At 47.6% G+C, this 22365-nt stretch overlaps 1 protein-coding gene across 1 annotated transcript in view; it reads left to right on the forward strand.

Annotated features, from left to right (window-relative positions):
• The window catches only part of LOC8050600 (protein starmaker-like), a 41742-nt gene that overhangs the window by 14613 nt on the left and 4764 nt on the right, over positions 1 to 22365 (forward strand). The gene's annotated exons all lie outside the window — the stretch shown is intronic.

A 22365-nucleotide genomic window follows, 5' to 3' on the forward strand; every position in this document is an offset into this window, starting at 1 on the left:
AGGACAGAAAGTGTCGTGTGTGCATGCGTTGTGATTTATTATGATTGGTTGCGGAGAGCTTTGGATGGTTCCACACGCATTGCGCACACGACACACTCACGTACCTTCGGGGGTTTATCAAAATTATCGAGACTAGTTTCAATTTCATTCAGTGTGTGCTGTAATATATCCATGGGTTTTTGCTTCTTCCCAGGATACGAGTAGCCCCTTGAAATCGTAAGGCCCAACCACGTGGGCACGTTTTTCACGAACTTCGTCGGCATCCGCGTCTCTTCGCGTCCGCAAGCGCTGACGCGACTCACCACAAGGGCACGCGTCTCAGCCCTCGTCGTTTGGGTGCTGAGCGGGATAGCCAGATCGACTAGGCCTAGAGCACCCGACATCCAGCAACTCACCTGCTTACAATGTATTGGTGCTGGACGAAGAATGCTATTTAGAGCTTATAATCTCCTCCTCATTTAATTTTACACCGAAAAATAGGTACTGACAATTCCGAAAGAATCACACACCTTGCTCGATCGGCTGGAGGAAGACTAAAGGCTGGTTCATACATACCCATTTTCTTACGTTACTTTACAAGAGGTTACGTCTGCTTAAGCATCAAGTCACCGGGACCTCTGTTCGTCACATTAAGCGTGGCTAGCAGTTCAAAAGAGATAGCCTGGCACGTGACATTCGAGACACGTATGTTTCGGTGACGTATACGTAACGCAAGAAAACGGTGCATTTTGAAGCAGCCTTCACTCGGATGTTCCAGAAGTCGCGCCCGGCTTTACTTCGAGCACACGCAACCCCGATGGGTCTCCGCCTGGTAAGCTACTTCCAAACTCGACGTCGAGATCTGTCTGTGACAAAAGTCGGCGCGTTTCGCGCGTCGCATTGCTGGCATTGTACCTGAGCGACGAGCCGCAACGCAGGGAGACGCCGAAGCGAATGAGACGCGTGATAAACGCCTGATGTGGCTGGGGCTCTAGTGCTTTTGGATTGAGAGGAGCCCCTTGGGGTAACTCAAATAATCGCGAGGAGGCTTACCACAACCGACACGGTAACCGTTGGCGACTTTGCAAGGTCTTACGCGTTATGCACTATCCAATCGTGCGTTACGTCGTTAGATCGAACGGGGAGCTATGATTCGTCATTCGAGAGTCATTCTGCTCCCGCCGACGCTCGCCTATAATGTCATACGCTTCGTGTGTCTTATTAGTCAAGCTGCTTGCGCTTACTTTAGTCTCCTTCTTATGCCGTCGAGTAAAGGTCAGGGGTTCGATTCCGACTGAGCTTGGTACATATCTTTTGTTACGATTCATTGTTTCTTATAATTATTTATTATCATAGATCTAGTAGAGCGTGTTGGTTAAATATCTTGGTATGCGAACGCAAAAGGAGACATGGGACACACAAATAAAAGTCAGACACGGATATTGTCCATGTCTGACGTATTTTGCGTGTCCCTTGTCTCCTTTTGCGTTCGCATACCAGGATATTTATTATCAAGTAGGATTAACAACGTCTTCTATGTGCTTCTAGAAGCCTTCTATGGGCTGTTTATGCTTTAGGTTTATGTTGCCTTGTTCTGCGTGTGACGAAACTCCGTCAAAGTCGAGCGTAACGCTTCTCGCACGAAATTTAGCGCATTAACGCATCCCAGCCTATTTTTAGTCCATGGCCGGGTTTCCTGCTAGGTCTATTATCGAGAAACTGTAAATTGTCAGTTCGCATTGCCGAACGAAGTATCACAAACCTCATTTGATTGAAACACCGATCTCCGGTCTTTCTACCACTGCCATAGTTTTATCGAAACCACAACCATCAACGCGTTTTGTTGTTGATGTTGTTGTTACTATTGTTTTTGTTTTTGGTGTTGTTGTTGTTGTTATTGTTGTTATTATTGATGTTGTTGACAATAATCACACCCAATCTTTTAGAAAAAAAAAAAATTGACTTCCAACTTCAAGGCCAACGAGCAGCCAGAAGGCAGGAAACTCTTCCGCAATTCCTCCTTTCCCCTCAAAAAGAGGGAGACCCTCCTCCTTTCTGTGGAGAGAGGCCGAGAGACCTGCTTATGTGATGAAAGGAGGAGAGAAGAGTGGAAGAAGAAATGGAACGAAGGAAACTGTGAAGGGATATTTTCCTCTGCAAAAGCGGTTTTCTGCCCGGCAGAAGCGCACTCTGACAATTACAGTATAAAAATACCATCCCACCATCAGTCTGCGTCACGGGGGAAAAGAACGCCGCCCGCGGTGAAATACAGTCTAAAAAACGCCCGTGCGCCTACTTTCCCGCACAACCTCGGATAATCAATCACCGCAACTTACGGAGGCAACTCAGCGAATCACGATGCCGAAACATATGTTTAGACCAAAAACGCAGTCTGAGTTGTGAAATTAAGCAATGCAAAACGTCACGCTTGCGTTGCTTAATCTCACAACTCAGACTGCGTTTTTTGGTCTAAACATATGTTTCCTCATCGTCATTCGCTGAGCTGCCCCCGTAAGTTGCGGTGATTGATTATCCGAGTGTTGTGCGGGAAAGTAGGCGCACGGGCTTTTATTCTTTAGACTGTAACTAATATGCGGCCCAATTGGTTGCCTGAACATTCTGACAAGTCGCCACAAGAACGCGCGAACGGTTAGTAGGTCCTCATTACGCTTCCAGTGTCTCCCTTCATTTCTCCTCATTGTGTCTTCAGAGGCGCCTTTAGTCTAACATCACAGTTTACGCATTTTTAGACGGGAAACGAGTTTTGGACTTTTGTCGTGTGCCCAATCACCATAAATCGCAGTGATTACGTCTTGGATTGCTTTGCGGGAAGGTAAGCAGACGAACATTTTCTCGGGTATAAAGTGCGAAGAACCGCATGTTGGCTGCAGTTCCGTGAAAGTTCCATGTCACTGACACCCTACAGAAAACAGGGTGTGGCTTATTTTTGTTCCGACTCCTTGCTTCGTGTTTCGTTCTTCCGGGTTCCCCTATATCGCCGAATTCCGTCATCTAATTGACTGGGGAGCAACAATGAGACGACAACAAGGTACGCGCCACGCCATGCATTTCTTAAAGGGACCATGAAGGCAATTTAATTTTTTTTTTTTTTAAGGTGTTTTCGGAAGCATTGGGGTCCTGGCATGCCACACACTTTTTTCTAGAACGTTGTGACTCTTATTTCTGTACCTGCAAATAAATTTGCGAAACCGAAACCAACATTCAGATTTCTTCTCTTTTTCGCCTCTGGAAAGAGAAGTGACGTCAGGGAGCACTGTCGGCATCGGTAGGATTCAGTGCACACTCATTGTGGTTCCCGTGGTTGGCTCTAGTGCACGGCGGTCTGTGAAGAAAACCTGGAAGAAATGGACGACAACGCCACGCTCTCCTCACACGCGGGAACTTCATGTTTTTACCGAGACTCCGGCTGACGTGAAGGTGCTGCTCAAAGTCTTCTGGTCGGAAGTGCAACGAACAAATCCTGACACCGCTCTCCACAGCTCTACGCAAGACGACGGCGCGCAACCAAATGCTGCGCGTTGCTGCATCGGTCAGCAGTTTATGCAAACTAACGTCGCCCGATCGACCGCACGTCTTTAGCCGACCTTTCGCGCAACCTACAACTGCACATAAACGCGGCATGATTGGTGAGACACCAGTTCGCAAAGCGAACACGAGAGGACGCACGAAACCAAAACCAAGAGTCCGCCGCCCCCGGCGCTCGTACCTCTTTTTCTTTTTTTGTCCATGGTTGCTCGATGCTTGTTACGCGCCCGAGGTAGCAGTGCGGGGTGCGTTCAACCAGTGACAAACGGAGGGATCGCTTCAGATTATGCTTTTATACACGGTATGAAACCTATTAATTCCCAACTACAACTTCAAAAGATTATCCAACGTTCAAATAAACTTTTTTCATCACATCTCACCACCGAAATCGAAACCAAGAGCGCGTCTATCGTTTGAACCAATCGCCAGGCGAGGAGCCCGTTGTCGTCACGCTTCTACGGCGCACTTTAGTTCACCTTTCTGCCGCCGCCTCGGTGGGGTCTCAGGCATCGTTCCCGGCGCTAATATTACCGCGCCTGTTTGCTCGATTAATGCGGCACCCAAACTTCTTTTCGCGCTCGAACTTGGTCAACAGTATCCGAGACGTGCCTGACATCCATTTCCAATCGTCGAATAAAACTTCGAAACTGCCTTCATGGTCCCTTTAAACTGCCGCAGACGATACGGCCCGCAAGTGCGCCTGCTCCTTGCGCACCTCGTGCGTTTGTTTATCCCCGACTTCAACCAATAACGGCGCGAGTTTGGCCGCCTCGTCATCGTGCGTTCTCTACGCGTTCTTTTGTGCTGCTCTTAGATCGGCGTGCCCTTCGTCACGTTTCGATGCGCCGAAGACGCGTTTGAGAACACTTGTTTGCCGTATGCGGAGAGCAAGTCGTCTGCTTTTTGCGCAGGGGTTGCGGGGACCTCAGAACGACGCCGAGGTTGGATTGGCTTGGATTGGCTTTAATTGAAAGGATAGTGGATAAACCTCAATACTAGATGCCTTAAAGTCTTACTTTTTTTTTTCATTTAGCCTTTAAGAGTTTGGCGTTCTGACATCATCGCCACCCTTGTGCAAGAAGCAGAGAATCTTGCGATCCGCATAAAACCCGATCGAGGCACCACGTCGTTGTGCACATTCCGAAGGTGGAACATCTGATCTGCCCTTCGCGACTTGAAAGACACCTCACCTTATGTCACAGAAACCAGCCGAAGAGGTGGTCTCAAGGTCCGACGCCTCAGGTTTCGCGTAGCCAAGTCCAAGCTGGCGGCCGAATGCAGTCCGGTCACTGCCTGGGGTGTCGAACTCACCTGCACCAGGGACTTCGAGACAGACATGAAGAGCCTTTCGCAGTCGTCGGATTCCGCAAAAGCAGTCAAGAAGTCGTGCAGGTACTCAGTTGCAACTCCCGCTCTAAACGTCTTTCAGTAACAGTCAAAAGTATTTTTTTAAAGCGTGTTAGTATTTTTGTTTCTGATTCATGATGAATATGCGCCTTATGCAGTACAGTGGAAATAATGGCCCTGTAAAAAAATGCGTTATAGAAGTTAACATAAAAGTTTTAATCATTGAGGATTCGAACTTACATGGTTACATTTACAATTCACAGTTTTAAGTAGATATATTACTGAACAAAACAGTTAGATTTTTTTTTTCAATTTATAAAGTACAATTAGAACTAGCACGAAATATTTAATCGCGATAATTTAAAATTTAATAATAGCGGTAGTGGAAAAAGAAAACAAATTTTTCGTTAATACTCGACCAGCCCGTTTCTCAAGAAAAGGTGTGGTTGGTCGTTTCTGGCACAAAAAGACCACAAAAGGACTTTATTGAAAAAAAGCTAAAAAGGTTCCTAAAAAAAAAACTAAAACAAAACCGAGTTAAAGGGGAATCTTAGAGTATTTTTATCCCGTGAATCTGAATATCACGTTCGTTTTCCCCGAAGATAAAACTAAACGCGAGAAAGCACGATGAACCTCCGACCAGTCGTTACGTCATAAATGGATCTTTCGGCCGCCGAACGCGTGTCGTTCGTGTGGGCAGCGCGTGCAATTTCAAGCTTGCCAGGTATATACCCCGCACTGACACCGGTCGTGACGTATTTTTCAGACGTTTTTGAAAATTGCAAGAGTGCGCGTGCATATATCTTTGATAGTCCCTGAAGATGCGCCAGAGCTGAGATTCCGAAAAGTCCTTTCATGACGTAATACTCCAGGAAGGAGGGGCTTCAGCGGTACTTTGTAACTGATTTTCTGTAGCCTGCGTGTACCAAACTGTAAAATAATCTCGATGTTCGTAATCCTGGAGGCCAAATGAAGACGATTCAAGTGTTTTTTTTTTTTTTTCTCAAATACAGAACCACTTCAGCTTTCCTTTAAATGATATTCAATGCGACCCTTTCGGAGTATGTGTACGCTCGCACGAAAATAACCTTCTGGGGTCTGAATATTTTGAACCGTCTTGGAAGGTTTGAAGGTCAAGTCACGACGGACACAAAAGCCAGGGATTTTCGGTGTGGAGAATATGTTGTCGGAGATGAGGCATAATCTACTACTTAAACTTCCCTTTTTCGAGAAACGACCGAGGAACAAACTCTCATGGCACGAATGTTTCGTCACTTCAAGAACTTGTTAGCGCTGAGGAACTGCCACCGAATAACCCACGCACGGCCACTCTGTTCAGTGTTGCGGCGTCATGTGACTTTTTTAATGGGCTAATTTGAGAAAGTTTTAGTGCTGTGTATAGGAGTACGCTCAAGCGCTGCGCATTTGCGTTAACGATCTGTACTCCATGTTGCGCATGCGCGTCGTCACCATGTGCAATTCCAAGACACATTTTGGGCTCCGCGCACGCACAATGTGGATTAGGCAACGCTAACGCAAACGTACAGTGCATGCGTTTGCCCGCATATGCAGTGCTAAATCTCACTATTATGTAATGCCGTCTAACGGGTAGGTTAAATTGGACGTACACATTTACATTAGATACAATTAGAAACCTGGAAACGAGTAAAGAAAATTTCTGGAACGCGTTTTAAGGATCGTTGAATTCAAGTGCGGGAATTAAGAAGCTACGAAAAGTAGGTCATCATTATGGGTCAATATGACAGGTGGGAATCGGGGCAGATGAATAAACCTTGACATCTGGGGTATATTTATAGAGGGCCCTTTGTAAATTTTTCTCGTGTAATGAATACAGTATAGCGGTATCTGATTAGGTATAATACAATGCAAACATTACTGTGCCAAAAAAAAATAACTTTTGTTTTGTTAGTGTTTTAGTCAACATTTTTAGTAGAGGCTTCTATTACCATTTTTTTCCAATCCAGAATCGTACTACAATACTACCACTGTCTCACTCCGGTTACTGAGTCTTCGAGCTGCCAGAGGAACCCCGAATTCGTAAAACACATGGAATACTTCCCGAATGTCCTGACTGCCCGGTACAAGGAAGCCTGCCTAAAAGAACTTGACATAAATCCGTCTCTGCTCAAGGGCAAGTTTAATGGTAAAGAAATGCCTCAGTTTTGAAGCTTTACTTATGGTTAGATTGTGCACCTTCGCTACATAGTGTTCTACCTGCCCATGTCTCCCAACGCCGGATTTGTGAAAAAAAAAAAAAAAGAATACATTTGATTAAGGGATAAAGAAATGCTAAAATTGTAATGTCAATTGAATAATTAGGGTTTTATTAGAATTTGAGTATGGCCACTTTGCTTAGATTCCAAATCTTTCAACGATGGAATGAGGAGGCGTTCCGCACCGCCAAAACTATGGATACGTTGCAGATATGATTGGTGGCAACAAGTGGTACTCACTTTCAAAAATGACTCACTGGACAAAGAACTTGCTTAATTAATGCGTTTTAGTTCCATGAACAGTTATTGGAATTACGCGCGGCTTCTTTTGTGTGACTCAGAATAAAAAAAATTTGTTCACCATGATAGTTAAAAATAGAGACTGTGGTCGAAAAAAAAAATTCCGTAGAAGAGAAATGAAGAAGGTGGAAATGCAATGTCTTAAACTCAGCTACAAATTTCATTTTCTCCACGCTTTATACTGTGAAGCCTGTTTAGAACGAACCCACGTACAGCGAATTATTGTCAATATCGAACTCACGGAAAATTTACATAAAAATGCATGTAAAAAGTACTTTATATAACGAACAACATATTCGGTATATCGAAATTTTCCCCCGGGAAGGATTCCAAAAAAGCGCAAACAATCTTCTTCTAGCATGTCTCTTAATCCCAAAAAGAAGCAGGCGAGAAAGAACATTTCAAAAGCTCAAGTTGCGTACAAAATTGAGCGAAGAGAAGCGATTCAGAAGGGGAAAAAAGCTAAAAAAAATACACTCTGCACGCACGCACAGATAAAAAAAAAGTTTCATTCCAAAGCGTTTGCCCACGAAGAGGAGCGATCAAGAAGGAGCGATAAGCTAAAAAAAACAAACTCTGCACGCATGCAAAAAAAAAAAAAAAATTCCAGCACTTTGTTACAAGGTGGAAGCGAAGAGATGAGAAAGAAAGAGAAGCTCTCGCCTTACAATGAACGCTTCATGAAAGTTCGTTGTAATCGGTTTTGCTATATCGAACTACTTGCTATATCGAACTGATCGTAGCGTTTCCTGCTGTTCGTTATAAAATATATCCTTCCCCCAAGGTCGCCACTCTGAAGGCACCCAAACTCGACCAACCCTGCATCCAACTCTGAAGCAGACTTGTACCGTACGCATTACAAGTAATCAAATTACTTGTAATCGATTACTTTTTGGAGTAATTTTGTAATCAGTTGATTACTTTTATTAGGCAGTAATCACAAGAGTAATCTGATTACTTTTTGAAGTAATAAAATTACTTGTAACCGTTACAATTTGTCCACGGGACCCCCCCCCCCCCCCCCTCGGCACAGGCCTTTTTTTTTATGAAATGACAAAAATAAAATTTGCTTCCTTTTTTTCGAACGAAAAAAAAAAAAAAAAATTTGCGGAGCTGTAGGAAACGAGGTCAATCTCTTTCTATGTACAGTTTCTGTGGAATGTCCGTTTTTTTTTGTTTTTTTTTTTTTCGAGCTGTGACTGGGAGTGGGAAGCCCCAGGGAAGCCACAGTGCGTGACAAAGGCGATTCTCGGCGAAGTTTGAGGAAGCAGAATGTAGCTTTGTGAGTCCTTCGTTCAAACTAGCCCCCTCACGCACACACACACAGAAATAAAAAAAAAAATAAAAAAAAAATCCTGCTTAGGGTACCTACTCGCAGCCCGTAGGAGAACCAGAACCGAAGAATGCCTAAAGCGGATGCAAAATATAAAGGCAGTTGAAATATTTCCCCATTTCCCCTACGTGGTCTTTGTGACAAGCAATGTTTCGAGTTGAGAAGTGGTCGGGGCGATCTCTTCCGCTAATGGATACTACACATGATCCGTTTCAAATCCTGGAGCTGCTGCTCTTTTGTATAACATGCGAGCTCATCCGCATGTGTATAATAAAATGAGCGACACAAACTTTGAGCGACAACCATTGCTCAAGCTTAACAAAATCTAGAACCCCCTCCGCTTCACCCCCCCCCCCCCCCCCCCCCCCCCACACACACACACACACTGGCGAACGCCCAAATCATTAAACGTCTTCAAACGAATTCTATGCTTGTGTCCGCATTGTGAAGGTGCAACGACCACGAAGAGGGAGCCAGTTTTTCTTCTTCAATACTTGTGCAAATGTGAAATATAGGTTGGAACTTGGAAGTAGTTCATTGTTATGAGCGCTAAAGATATGTCTTCACACAATAAAGTAATCGGAAAAGTAACGATTACTTCTCTAAGTAATGTCCAATTACTTTTGCCGTCGAGTAATAAAGTAATCTAATCGAATACTTTTTAGCCAAGAGTAATAGTAATTGTAATCGATTACTTTTTTTTAGTAACGTGTACAAGACTGCTCTGAAGGCACCAAAACTCGACCAACCCTGCATACACAATGGAAAACAGAACCAACCTTACACATCTGCACCCGAACGAAGGGTGCAAAGATCACAATGAAGTATAAAAGCCATAATGGGAAGCAGAACCAACCTTTGAAATCTACACACGGTACAAAAAGTTAAAAAAAAAATCAACACAGATTACAAGACCCCCGGTCAACCATGTACAAATAAGTTTAGAATTGCAGACACTTTTTTTTACTAACTTCGAAATTGAAAGGACGCTCGGCTAATGTAATATACCAATCTTACCAAGCAAACTGCGCAAGCGCGCGCACTCCGGAAGTGGGGCCGCCGCCTCGTTATACTTGTAGTCATCGCTCTCCGGCTTCCCGGTTGCATACGGCTGAGGTGCGCGTTTATCGTCGTGCATACTACTTTGGGACGCTCCGGTATTGGCTGGGATTCTCCTGTCACGTGTGTGCTTCATAAGATTGTGTTGTTTGTGATGCCTTTGTTTGTCAGCAAGCGCAAAAAAGCGCAGTCGTCTTAACGCCTTAGAATAGCTTCGTCGTTTGCTGCCACATTAGAGTCGTTTACGCGGTGGTCCTAATGCGGCCGTGGGAAAAACAACGACGTCACTACTCAATCACTCCGGCTGCTCGGACATCTCAATAGACTTGAAAAAAACTGAACATCTAGTTAAATGGTGAAGACCACACGAATTTGAGATACCATCGGCTCGGTGCAGCACCCCGGAGCAGCATATGTGCCGGTGGTAAACGGAACCTTGTAATGCTAAGGCTTGTGCATAACGTTTAATTGGCAAGGAAGTCAGAGTTAAATACACTTTCTCGGGGTGCGATAGTTTTCTAAAAGTCGTTTCATTTGGGCTGACAGCCTGCGCGACAGGGTACAATAGAACTGCGGGGGGAAGCCTGCACAGAAACTAGAAACGATCTACAGAAATAACATGCCTGACTCGCCGTAACCACTCGCATCTGTCAAAAAGCAGAAACCATGCCAGATGCCTAGAAACCTTAGGTGGAGATGAGTTTTCGTGTACAATTTCTATTCAATTTTATTTTATATGCGCAAGCTCCGAACGCTAACACTCACCCAACGGTAAAAACCTATTTTTTTTCTACTTTTTGTTTTGTGGTCTTGATTGGTGTTAATGCAGAACGGATCAGTAACGACAGCCACAATCATGTTGGTGCATAATACACCAACACAAGGTGGGTTTGGTTTTGAAGCCTTCTTTCGAAAAAAAATGGTTTCATTTCAAGCGATGCATATCAAGATTCAGAGCGTTTTTGTGTGTGTGTGTGTATGGGATTGACGTGATTTTTTGAAGCACAGTTGTTCTTGCAAAATGTCGTCTGCAATAACAACTGTAAAAACCAAAAAAAAAAAATCAAGCAAAATATGCAGTCAAAACGACCGACGCAAAGCAGCGCGGAGGTCCGGATTTAGATAGACCGCTAACGAAGCGAGTGCTCAGGGACACATTCCAACGTACGGCACACTTCGGCACGCCCTGCTATGTCTCGTGCCCTGTGTTGTTACACTCTTTAGCTAACGTGCCATGGGGTGGATATAAATTATGAAGGAAATCGCGAAACAAATCTAAAAACGCTCTTTTTCCTGCCTTCCTGTCCGGCTCTGTTTACTTTTTACTCTTTATGGACGCTGCTTTCTTTCGGAAAGAAACATGAAGTCCGATAACGTTTTGGCCGTTCATGTTGAACACCCCGGCACACAAGGGGTAAAGCCACCCATCAAAAACCGTCAGTAAACACGATTAAAAGTATCGTGCTATCCCGAAAATTTCCAAACGCCGGACATAAAGCCCGCACCGATGCAGCAGGAAAACTGGGGAGATCTACCGGTACCATAACGCACCACGGCAGCGGTGGCATCGCGCAACTCCTGGGGTGATCGGACTATTGACGGGCGTTTTATCTGAACTGTTTCTTGCATAATACGTTTCATATTGCCAGGAATAAAAACATAAACTTGATTAATAAAACTTAAAATGAAAGTTTAATGCGGCGAACTTGTGCCGAGAAACATAAAGTGGCAAAGACCGTATTTTGACGGCGACGGAAGGACCACTTCCTCAAGCTTCCATGCGAAGCTCCTTTTGTAAGTGCGTGGGTATTTAGAAGTTTCCGAGCTTGAACAAAAAACAAGATTCTCGAGTCATCTGGAACATTTCAGTCATGCAAACAAAAGAAACATGAAACTTTGCGTCATCTATGAGCGACGGCGGCCAAGGGGACAACCGGCAAACAACACTCTGGACAGCTACCGCCATCTATGAGCGACGGCGGCAACCAGAGTTTTGTGTCGACATTTCATTGTGGGGGACACGATTCTGGGGAAACTAGTCCTTAACAGCTCCGCTGTAAAAGGACAAGCGCTGGTGGGAACAAAACCCCAGCCAGCTGCGCGGGAGTCAAGCACGTTCCTGGCTCAACTATTCGCACGCGGCAATATCATTACGCTCTTTATGAAAGACTTCTGCTTCTGACCATGTTGCCGTACATCCATTACATTTGTAGAAATGCTTAACCACTTCAAAATTGGAAGCGTTGTTCCGCACATTCCGTTTGTGTTTCGTGAGCCTATAATTAATACATCTTGCAGGTTTTTCTCTTCTCTTCTACTGAGCATTTTTGTTTTTCGATCAGTCTCTGGTTTTAACCATCATGTTTAGCTTACACCAGCTAACCTGCACGTGAACAATGTCTTTTTTTAAAATTAAATATGTATAGTTTTGCTCAGCAGGGGGACACCGAGCTTGTGCAGTCTAACAAAACGTTCATGAGTTTATTTTTTTGTGGAACACGGAGGTAGCGAATCTCAACGAACGCTATCAGTATACCAACGGATGACGAAGCTCAGATTACGGTTAGATCTAAAAACATCTGATGCGCGAAGTGACAGCGAGGAATAGGAACGTCTTGATCAATGTCCCTTCGAACATCACATGTTTATTTTGTTTAAACTGCAAACTTCGTCATTCGCGGGGATTTTCTTCTTTTGCTTTTTTTGTTCGTTGTGATTGGTTATCTTCGTGTTTTTGCCAAAAAGGTATGTGTGGGATAGTTGGTCGATGAGTATCTTGGTTTAGAACAGAGCGACAAGATAGTGACAAAGTAAAGACGAGACAGATGACAGCGCTCTCGTGTGTCTCGTCTTTAGTTTGTCCTTGTCTTGTCGCGCTTTTTTAAACCAAGACGCTCCGAGTTCTCCAGGATATTAAACTCACAGTATACGAAACAATTCACGCATAAAAGCATCAACATTGTGGAAGGCACGAGAGTGACATGATTACAATTTGAAACTTCTGCACTTTGACTCAGAATCCATGGCGGCAGTGAAACAGTGGATAACCTGCCGGGAGGAATTGGCAACGAGAGAGTTCCTTGCGTGTGCTCTGGTGTTCAACGAGGTCGAGAGCCAGGGTAACCAAAAAAGGATATGCGAGTACGGAACGTTTTTGTAAACACTACATTGCTAGGGCAAACGTTTCAAGATTTTATGTGACCGAACCATTCCCGGAATCTGCACAGACCCAAACCCCGAACTGTCTGAGAAATTTTAACCCCTCATATTCCACAAGAAACATTCGTGAGTGATGATATTGTAGTACTGGTAACGAGCACTTCCTAAATTATTTAAGATTAGTAACGCTTTAATCGCCGACTAATTGAGTAATGCTCTAATCTTAAACCATCTAAACAAAATTTTGGTCAATAGGGTACCCTTTTAAGGGGTTATTATCGGCACTATCTTCTTCGTTGTCATGCTCAACGCCAATAATTATTTAATCACTGGCAAAACTCCCGCGCTACCACGCTACTTTTTTCCTTTTTAGTTTGCGGCCTACTGTTCATGTTTAAAGAAATAAACAGCATAATAGTTACAGGCAACTTAAGAATAGCAGGACGTTGTGTGACTCAATCCTCGTAGTGTTGATCCACCAACACTGAGACTGCAATATTGGCTGATAAGAACGACGAAGAGCAAACCTCAAAGCGAGAAGCGTAAACACGGCCTGCTTCTCGTAAGCTGTCAGCGACTACAGAGGAATAGCACGTATCTCGGATTTTTCAAGTGCTTAAATAAAACTTATAGTTGGTGACATGTTAAGAATGCACTAGACGCTCCGCCTCCTGTGCGAGCGTTTTGCTTTTGATGACGGGCGTGTGCTGGAGGTGGAGCTTTCACTGCTCTCTTAGCCTGTCACCGCCTGTATATGTTTGCAACTTGGCGTCAGCAAAAATGCTTATACCTTACTTCCTGTAATCGCACCTGCTACCGATGTTAACCCAATGACACTTGAATGCGTTCCAAACAAGCCGATTAAATAAATGGCTTCATGAAAACGCGCAGTGGGGCTGGTGACGATTAAGAAATCAAAGCATTCGGATAGTGGCTCGTGCTCAGTCGCTGCACTGACAGGAATAGCCGAACCTCAAACATGTATGGAAGTCGGCCATTTCCATGTGCCTTGCGAACTCCAGCGCGTGGCTATAATTAACACTGACGGCATGTAATCGGCACCAGATCCCGTGGCTGCTTGTTCTGGCTGCGAAATGAGGAAAGAACACAGCTTGGTTTTTTTCCATATTTCTTTCTTGGTTGATATTGCGTGGAAGAGAAAACTAACTCCTGTTTCGTAGGTTATCGACGTCAAAGGTAATTTTTTTAATAGAATTTATTGAAAGTAGAAAATTTGTTCCGCTGCCTCTGTAACAAGAGCTGCTTTGCTTTTGATGCAACGAATTAGACCCCCCCCCCCCCCCTTCCCCCAGAAGCCAGACTAAGCTTATTGAATGTTCCTCTGAGTATGATGTGCACTTCCGTGTCATGTTCTTCAGTGACGCTTTAAAAAAAAATACATAGACAACTGATGTTTTACACAGATATTTATTACCCTTATGCAATCCCTGTAGATTGAGTTAGTTTATGGCAGTGTCATTGTAAATATCAAAAAATCGTTTTCCGAACTTACAAAAACGTGACGTAAGTCTATGGTCTTTAAATCGATCAAACCTGAGTCCATAAATAATACCACAGGCATAGCCTCCGGTATACTGATAGCACCTACCCAATGGCCGGTTGCCACAAGGATGGGCCGCTTCCCCATACAAGACATAAAATGTGAAAGACGTGAACAATGTGAATAAGCCTCTATCGTGCGTTCTTGCATTCTAGGTGCTGTTTATGGCATTTGTGGTGGTAGCTGTGGGCAAGAAGGTGCCCAGGCTGTCATTTTACAAGACCCTAAGCAGCACCCGGGACCAAGAAAAATAACTGAAGCTCATTTTAAGGAAAGACCGCGTCCCAAATTCTACCTCCAGCTACTCAAAAGTATGCGGTGGGCACCTTCTTGCGACCGACATTGAGGGCGGCTTGTCTGGCCCTTCTTCGCACATCCTGCTGAGGCATCACTCAAAGCCCAGCTTGGCTCGAGCCACCATAGCGTCAAAGCTTGATCAGCCACGTACCCTTCCAGCTCCTCTTTCGATGTTGTTTGACTGGCTCTCCAGTGCTTACCTGCCCCCTCTTTCTCGCGCGCGCACCTCGAGGTAGTGATTGGCGCCTCACGACAAGCACAGTGCGTCACATTACAAAACCTGAAGCCCGGCAGAGCTAACACCTTCCACACTGCGATGACTTTGTAGCGGTTGTAACCCCAGAGGACCCTGGTTGTTGCGATTCCACTTCACGTTCTGCGCCTCGCCTGCTACTTGGCCTCATAAATAAAAGCTTTCAGTGCTTGCTGGTTTGGCATTGTGAACGTTTATTAGCTCGTCTGTATGGTTCGTAATTTGTATTGGGTCATACCTATCGTCCACTAGATTTATTCATTTTTAGAAACTGCTTTTGCCGCTGCTCACAAGCTATGAATAATGTGTTCTCAAAGTAATGCAATCACGCATGTTGCTGTAGTAGCCTGTGCACAGCATAGAAGCATCGTCTTCATTTTATGCGCGGGGGGGGGGGGGGGGGGGGTTGGCGGCGGTCGCGTGAAGCAGCAAAGCATGGAGAAGCCAGAGATTGGGCAGGCATTGGTAGTATAAAGGGGGCTATGTGCCACCAGCCCGTTTAGTTGGAATCCCACGCAGGACATTTCCAACGTCTTGAACTTCGTTACCAGCGTTCAAGGTTCGGTATGGTTAGTTGTGCTGTTTAGCTTCGTGTTCATATTAAACATATTGCCGCGAGCGCAGCTGACCAAGCAGGCAGCGCGCTCGTGGCCTAACGGTTATCGCGCCTGCCTTCCGCGCCGCGAAGACGCATTTTTGCTGATTCTAACGTAATCTTCTGGTAAATCGAGCACCCTGTTGCTGATTCGAGGTTAGAATGTTCGACACGCCGACCCTTCTACGCCGATTGTTCCAGAAGACCACGCGTGTACAAAAGGGGCTTCGCGTGGCAAGCCGGAGTCAGTTTCGCCCCAGCGTTCGATTCTGCTGTAACGCCGACTTCGACGCCCGCGGCGCTCTGCTTTATTCTGTTCCCTTCTTTTATTTTTGGGCACAAGTTCGCCCCATTAAACGTTTAGTTTCTTCAGTTATTATCGCCTCATCACTCGTCATTCGTGACATTTTGGTGGAGGTGCGGGGTATTTGCATTCTATGTCCGTGCATCGTACCCCTCCGAAAACACGCCGGCCAAGTGACGTGCTCAGCCCCGGGAGGCTACCCTTTGCAGAAGACCAGACCGAAGCCCGGTCAAGTCGACGTAACCAAGGCCTACCCCCGGAACTCGGACCCCTGCCGCAGAAGCCAAAGAAGAAGACCTCGACGATGACGACTCCACCCGTTGTTGTCCTTTCCGTCGCTGCCCGTACGCCCGCGTCCTTCCACGGTGAGCCCTATGAAGACATCGAGGACTGGCTACACCAGTACGAGCGAGTGGCCCAGCACAACCGATGGACGGCCGAACAGCACCTGCAGAGTCTTTACTTTTCGCTTAAAGGGACCGCCAGGCACAGGTTCGAGAATCGCGAGACTTCCTTGATCTCGTGGAACGCCTGCAAGGATGCGCGGAGACGGACATTCGCCATCCAATATCGACGGTAGAAGGCCGAGGACCTTCTTCGAATGAGGACACAGGGATCAAACGAGTCTATCGCCAGTTTCGTCGAGGATGTTTTGCGCCTGGTCGCTAACGCCGACCCTCAAGCCACCAACGAAAAGAAGCTGCGGATCCTAATCCGAGGTGTCAAGGATGACATCTTCGGTGGTCTTGTTCGGAACCCCCCATCCACCGTCGAAGACTTCGTCACGGAGGCCACGAACATGGAACGTGCCCTCCTCGCAAGGAGCCAGCCACTACCATCGGCACTCGAGCGTCGCTGCTGCTTCTGCATCGGGCTACGACATCAGCCCTTGCATCCCCGGCCTTCGCGACATCATCCGCGACATCGTCCGGGAGGAGCTTAAGAAGCTTCTGCCGACTGCTGAACGCCCGGCCTTAATCTCCATTGCCGAGGTCGTCCGAGAAGACGTTCAGCGAGCGTTCCTACCAGATGTCCCAGTCACCTAGGCCGCACCCGAGGAACCGACACTGACCTACGCCGCCATGACCCGACGACCGCCGCAAGCTCACCGCCAGGTCACGGCACCACTCCGACGTGAACCTCCAGCACTGCAGTTTTCCCGGCGCCAGGAAGATCGAGCGCATGCCCACCCAGAACAAGCAGCGCCACCAAAGACCGACGTGTGGAGGACGGCCGATCGACGCCCGTTGTGCTATCACTGTGGTGAAGCCGGCCACATTTACTGTCGATACCCCTACAGACAACTAGGGCTGCGCGGGTTCCACCCGAGCGACCCGCGTCCAAGATACGACGAACGCCCTCGCGACATCGAGGAGTACCTCCGACGCTCGCCCTCCCCAGTGTCGTCTCTCCGCCGTGAAGACCGCTCCCCATCGCCACGACATTCAGCGTCCCCAGCGCAACGACCCCGCCGAGAGAGCCTATCTTCCCTGCGTCGCCGGGAAAACTAAGTGCGGCAACGCCTGGAGGTGACGTTGCCGAAAACGACGGAAGCAAACAGCCCCCAAGAACGCCGGAGCGCTCCCACTTTCCCGACGCCCCGCATCGCACCGACGGCCCTGCAACGGTGTCCAACAGCCGAAACGTTGTTATCGATGGCCTTGACGCATCGGCACTCGTGGACACCGGGCAGACTACTCAGTCTTGAGTGGGAGGCTCTCTCGCCGCCTGCGAAAAGTGACAACGCCGTGGGATGGACCTCAAATACGAACCGCCGGAGGCCATCTCATCACACCAGTCCGGAGACGCACCGCTCCCGTGAAGATCCACGGTGAGACGTGCCCTGTGAAATTCGTCATTCTACGAGACTGTGCCAGGGACGTCATTCTCGGCATGGACTTTCTGTGTGAATATGGCGCCGTCATCGACCTTCGTGAAGACAGATTGACGCTGCAGAAACCTGTTCCGCCTTCAGAGAAAGCCCAAACAGCGTCAGCCGCCGTCCGAGCCACCGCCGACCACGTGAACCTGTCGCCGCGATCAAGTGTTGTCGTACCCGTCGTGACCGATACAGCTACCTGCGGCGAAGTTGTCCTGGAAGGCAACCTTCAATTGCTCCTGGGGAGAGGAATCGGCGTCGCAAGAGGAGTGACCAAACTTCAGGATGGGCGCACCGTGGTCCTCGTGACGAACTTCCGACAAGAAACGCAACACCTCACGAAAGACGCCGAGAAGTTCGAATGGGCCGAGGAGCAGCAGCAGGCATTTGACGAGCTGAAACTACGACTCCAGACTCCTCCTGTGCTTGGACATTTTGATCAGGATGTGGAAACTGGGATTCACACGAACGCAGGTAACGCGGGACTGGGCGCAGTACTGCTCCAAGTGCAAGAAGGCATCGAGCGAGTCATCGCCTACGCAAGTCGGACACTGTCCTAGGCGAAGAAAAAGTACTCCACGACTGAGAAAGAACGCCTTGCGGTCGTCTGGGCAATGACGAAGTTTCGTCCGTAATTGTACGGGAGCCCGTTCCGCGTGGTGACGGATCACCACTCGCTTTGCTGTCTTGCGAACCTCAAGGACCCGTCAGGACGCCTCGCTCGATGGAGTCTCCGACTACAAGTGTTCAACATGACTGGTCTACAAGTCAGGCCGCAAGCACAGCGACGCCGACTGTCTGTCCAGAGCCCCGGTCGAAACCCCTCCCGGCTGCAGCGACGACAATGACGACGAGTGCTTCCTATGAGCAGTGAACACCGACGACATGTCACGACATCAACGGGACGATCCTGAGCTGCGCGCATTAATTGAGCACCTGGAAGGGAACGGGAGTACCGTACCACGTGTCTTCTCACGAGTACTGCCGACCTTCGCCATTCGACAAGGTGTACTCTACAACGAGAACTTCGGGCACAACAACACACCGTGGTTGCTGGTAATCCCGACCGACCTTCGGGAGGAGATCTTTAAAGCATGTCACGACGACCCGACGTCCGGACACCTCGGTTACAGCCGAACATTGGCCCGCATTCGAGAAAAGTATTACTGGCCAAAGCTCCCCAAAGCCGTCCACCTCTACACCAGGTCATGCCAAGTACCAGTGACGTAAGAAACCGCCGACGAAGCCTGCAGGTCTCCTACAGCCCATTGCTCCCCCGACCGCACCGTTCCAGCAGATCGGAATAGATATGCTTGGCCCTTTTCCGCCGTCGACGTCAGGAAATCACTGGATCATCGTCGCCCCAGATTATCTCCCGCGGTACGCCGAAACGAAAGCCCTTCCATCAGGTACGGCTGTTGAAGTCGCCAAGTTTTTCATCGAGTCCATTGTCCTCCGGCCCTTAAAGTCCTGATCTCAGACCGTGGATCCTCGTTCATGGCCCAGCTGACACAAGGAGTGCTTCGGCTCAGCCACACCAGCCATCATCTCACCACGGCGTACCACCCGCAGACCAACGGGCTGACGGAAAGACTCAACAAGACCATCGCCGACATGATTTTCATGTACGTCGACGTGGAGCACAAGACATGGGACGAGGTGTTGCCGTACATCACCTTTGCCTACAACACGGCCGTGCAAGAGACCACCGGAGTTACACCCTTTCAACTGGTTCATGGTCGCAAAGTGACGACAATGCTGGACGCGATGTTACCCCACGAACTGGCTGTCGGCGGAAGCGACGACGCCCAGGTGGTTTCCTAACGGGCAGAAGAAGTCCGTCAGCTTGCCAGACTCCGGATTCAAGTCCAACAACGTATCGACACTGGCCGCTACAACCTTCGTCGTCGGGACGTCCACTTCCAGCCCGGAGACAGGGTGTGGGTGTGGACACCGATTTGCCGCCGGCGAATCAGCGAGAAGCTCCTGAAGCGCTACTTTGGACCCTACAAAGTACTTCGTGGACTCGGGGATCTGAACTACGAGGTGATGTCCGACGGAGCAAGGACATCATCCCGCCGCCCACCGCGACCTGAAGTCGTCCACGTCGTTCGTCTAAAGCCGTACTACGCTCGATAGGACTGTGGACCTTATGCGTGCCAAAAGACTCCTTAGTTCGCCGTTTCTTTTTATGTGCTTTGTTTTGTTTTGCGTTGCATCGGGGCGATGCACTTTTTACAGGGGGGTGTAACGCCGCGAGCGCAGCTGACCAAGCAGGCAGCGCGCTCGTGGCCTAACGGTTATCGCGCCTGCCTTCCGCGCAGAAAGCCAGGGTTCGATTCCCTGCGGCGATGACGCATTTTTGCTGGTTCTAACTTAATGTTCTCGTAAATTCGAGAACCGTGTTGCTAATTCGAGGTTAGAATGTTCGACACGCCGAACCTTCTACGCCGATTGTTCCAGAAGCCCACGCGTGTACAAAAGGGGCTCCGCGTGGCAAGCCAGAGTCAGTTTCGCCCCAGCGTTCGATTCTGCTGTCACGCCGACTTCGACGCCCGCGACGCTCTGCTTTATTCTGTTCCCTTTTTATTTTTGGGCACAAGTTCGCTCCATTAAACCTTTAGTTTCTCCAGTTATTATCGCCTCATCACTCGTCATTCGTGACAATATTTGCCAGGCACAGTGCACCACGAGCACCAAATCTAAGCCCAGAGGATCAGCCTCAAAAACTGAGGAAGTTGTTGTTACTTATTGTTTTCTTAATTCAGTTAAACTAAAACTACTGATTCCGTGGCCTTTCCGCCGCAAGTCAAGAGCTCCCCAAATAGCAAGTCTAAAACTCCCTTGACACAGAGGCGCCAGGTCCCGCGTTGCGTGCAGCCTATATCAAAGTCATTAGAGCGCGCGCATCGTCCTACATGACGATGCTCACGCCCGCGGGTTTCGCAACGCTGTAGCACAACCGCACTGAACTCTTACGATACGAGGGCTGTTTTTACGGATCCCTCCTGCGGTTAAGACAATATACCGCCAGCGAATATTATATCGACATAGGCATATGTTACATAGCATTTAGTTTTATAGCAGCTTTAGTAGTGATGAAAAAAAAAGAAAAGAAGCAATGATCCATCTTAGGATGCTGCAGTAATGCATTTTCGTGTATTACAACAGAGCCTACAACAACTTCAAGCACTGCACTGATACCATCGCAAAGTCATTGGACTGTGGACCCGACTCCGAATTCCATTACCACGCTGTACACGTGATCTCAGTTCTGCTTTTCAGGTATCAAGCAAAGTGCCAATATACTGGCGGTAAGTTTTGCTATGGAGTATGCAGCTAAATTTCGTGATTTTTAATTGGAACGTTACCCCATCAAGCGATCATACTGATGTATTCTAACTCCCCACACGCCCTGTAGTTCCGATCTGGTACAGAGTATCCAGCCAAGTACAGGTCGTGAACGCTTTCAGCGCACACACTTAAAAAAAAGTGTGTGTTCACTTCCCTCCAGAACACAAGAGAACAATGCAAGGGAAACAATACCAAAATATCAGCGATTGACGACGCTCACAATTCGATTAGACCAAACTAATGCGATGTGCGCAGGCGTCATGACCGACGTTTCACTTGCTCAATGTCCCAGCGCAGAGCGTGTTTTTTAAAGATGTAATCGTATTCCGAGATTTGTCATTCGCTGGGAGGGACCCTTCTATTGCGCGTCATGATTGGCCTGCCTTCTTGTTTCGTAGGAAAGCAAACTCACAAACGTTTTGTAGAATCTAGACTCCTATAGGGGGGGGATGGCGGGGTGGTAGTCCCAAGATGGCGGAAGGGACGGGGATAGATTCTCCGAAATTTCCCGTGTGCCTGCTCGCTGACACTGGTCAGTGTGGTAAAATTAATTTATTTTGGTACAAATACGAAGTGTTCAGGGCAGAAGACTACAGGTGCCGGAGATGTTGACGTGCGTTAATAAGAACACGAGTATGTTGACTTTTCAAAGTTACGATGGTGAAATCAACAAATGTTATTTTAATGCAATCACGGTTTTCCGTTAAAACGGCATGATGCACGAACACACGCCGACCACAACCATGCGGTAACAGAAGCACCAAGGCCGACAATCCCTGCTACCCTCTCCGTCGCCATCCCCGCTTCTCTGGTTCTTCGTTCCTCCGCGAGAGGGCGAGCAGAGGGCTGGAGTTGCGAATACGGCGCGCTCGTTCGTCCGCTCCTTGTGCACCGTTTGTTTACCCCTCCCTCCCCCAAGAATCGCATCTTTACGTACACAATCAGATCGCGGTATTCGCCCAAAGGACGCCGGAGAAGGAAGAAACAATTAAGGGGTGTTAACATATTAAGCCACGCCCGGCGTTTCTTACACTGTCACTTAAAGGACACTGAACCGAAATTTGGATTTCGCAAAGTAAGGCTGCAGAAGTGTTGAACCAGACGCTACGAACTCCAAAAACATCACTCGTAGATCGATATCTCCAACGGATGTCCGTACTTTTGG

The sequence above is a fragment of the Ixodes scapularis genome, unplaced genomic scaffold, assembly GCF_016920785.2.
Source record: "Ixodes scapularis isolate PalLabHiFi unplaced genomic scaffold, ASM1692078v2 PGA_scaffold9__187_contigs__length_104089568, whole genome shotgun sequence".
In the NCBI taxonomy this organism is placed as follows: Eukaryota; Metazoa; Arthropoda; class Arachnida; order Ixodida; family Ixodidae; genus Ixodes; species Ixodes scapularis.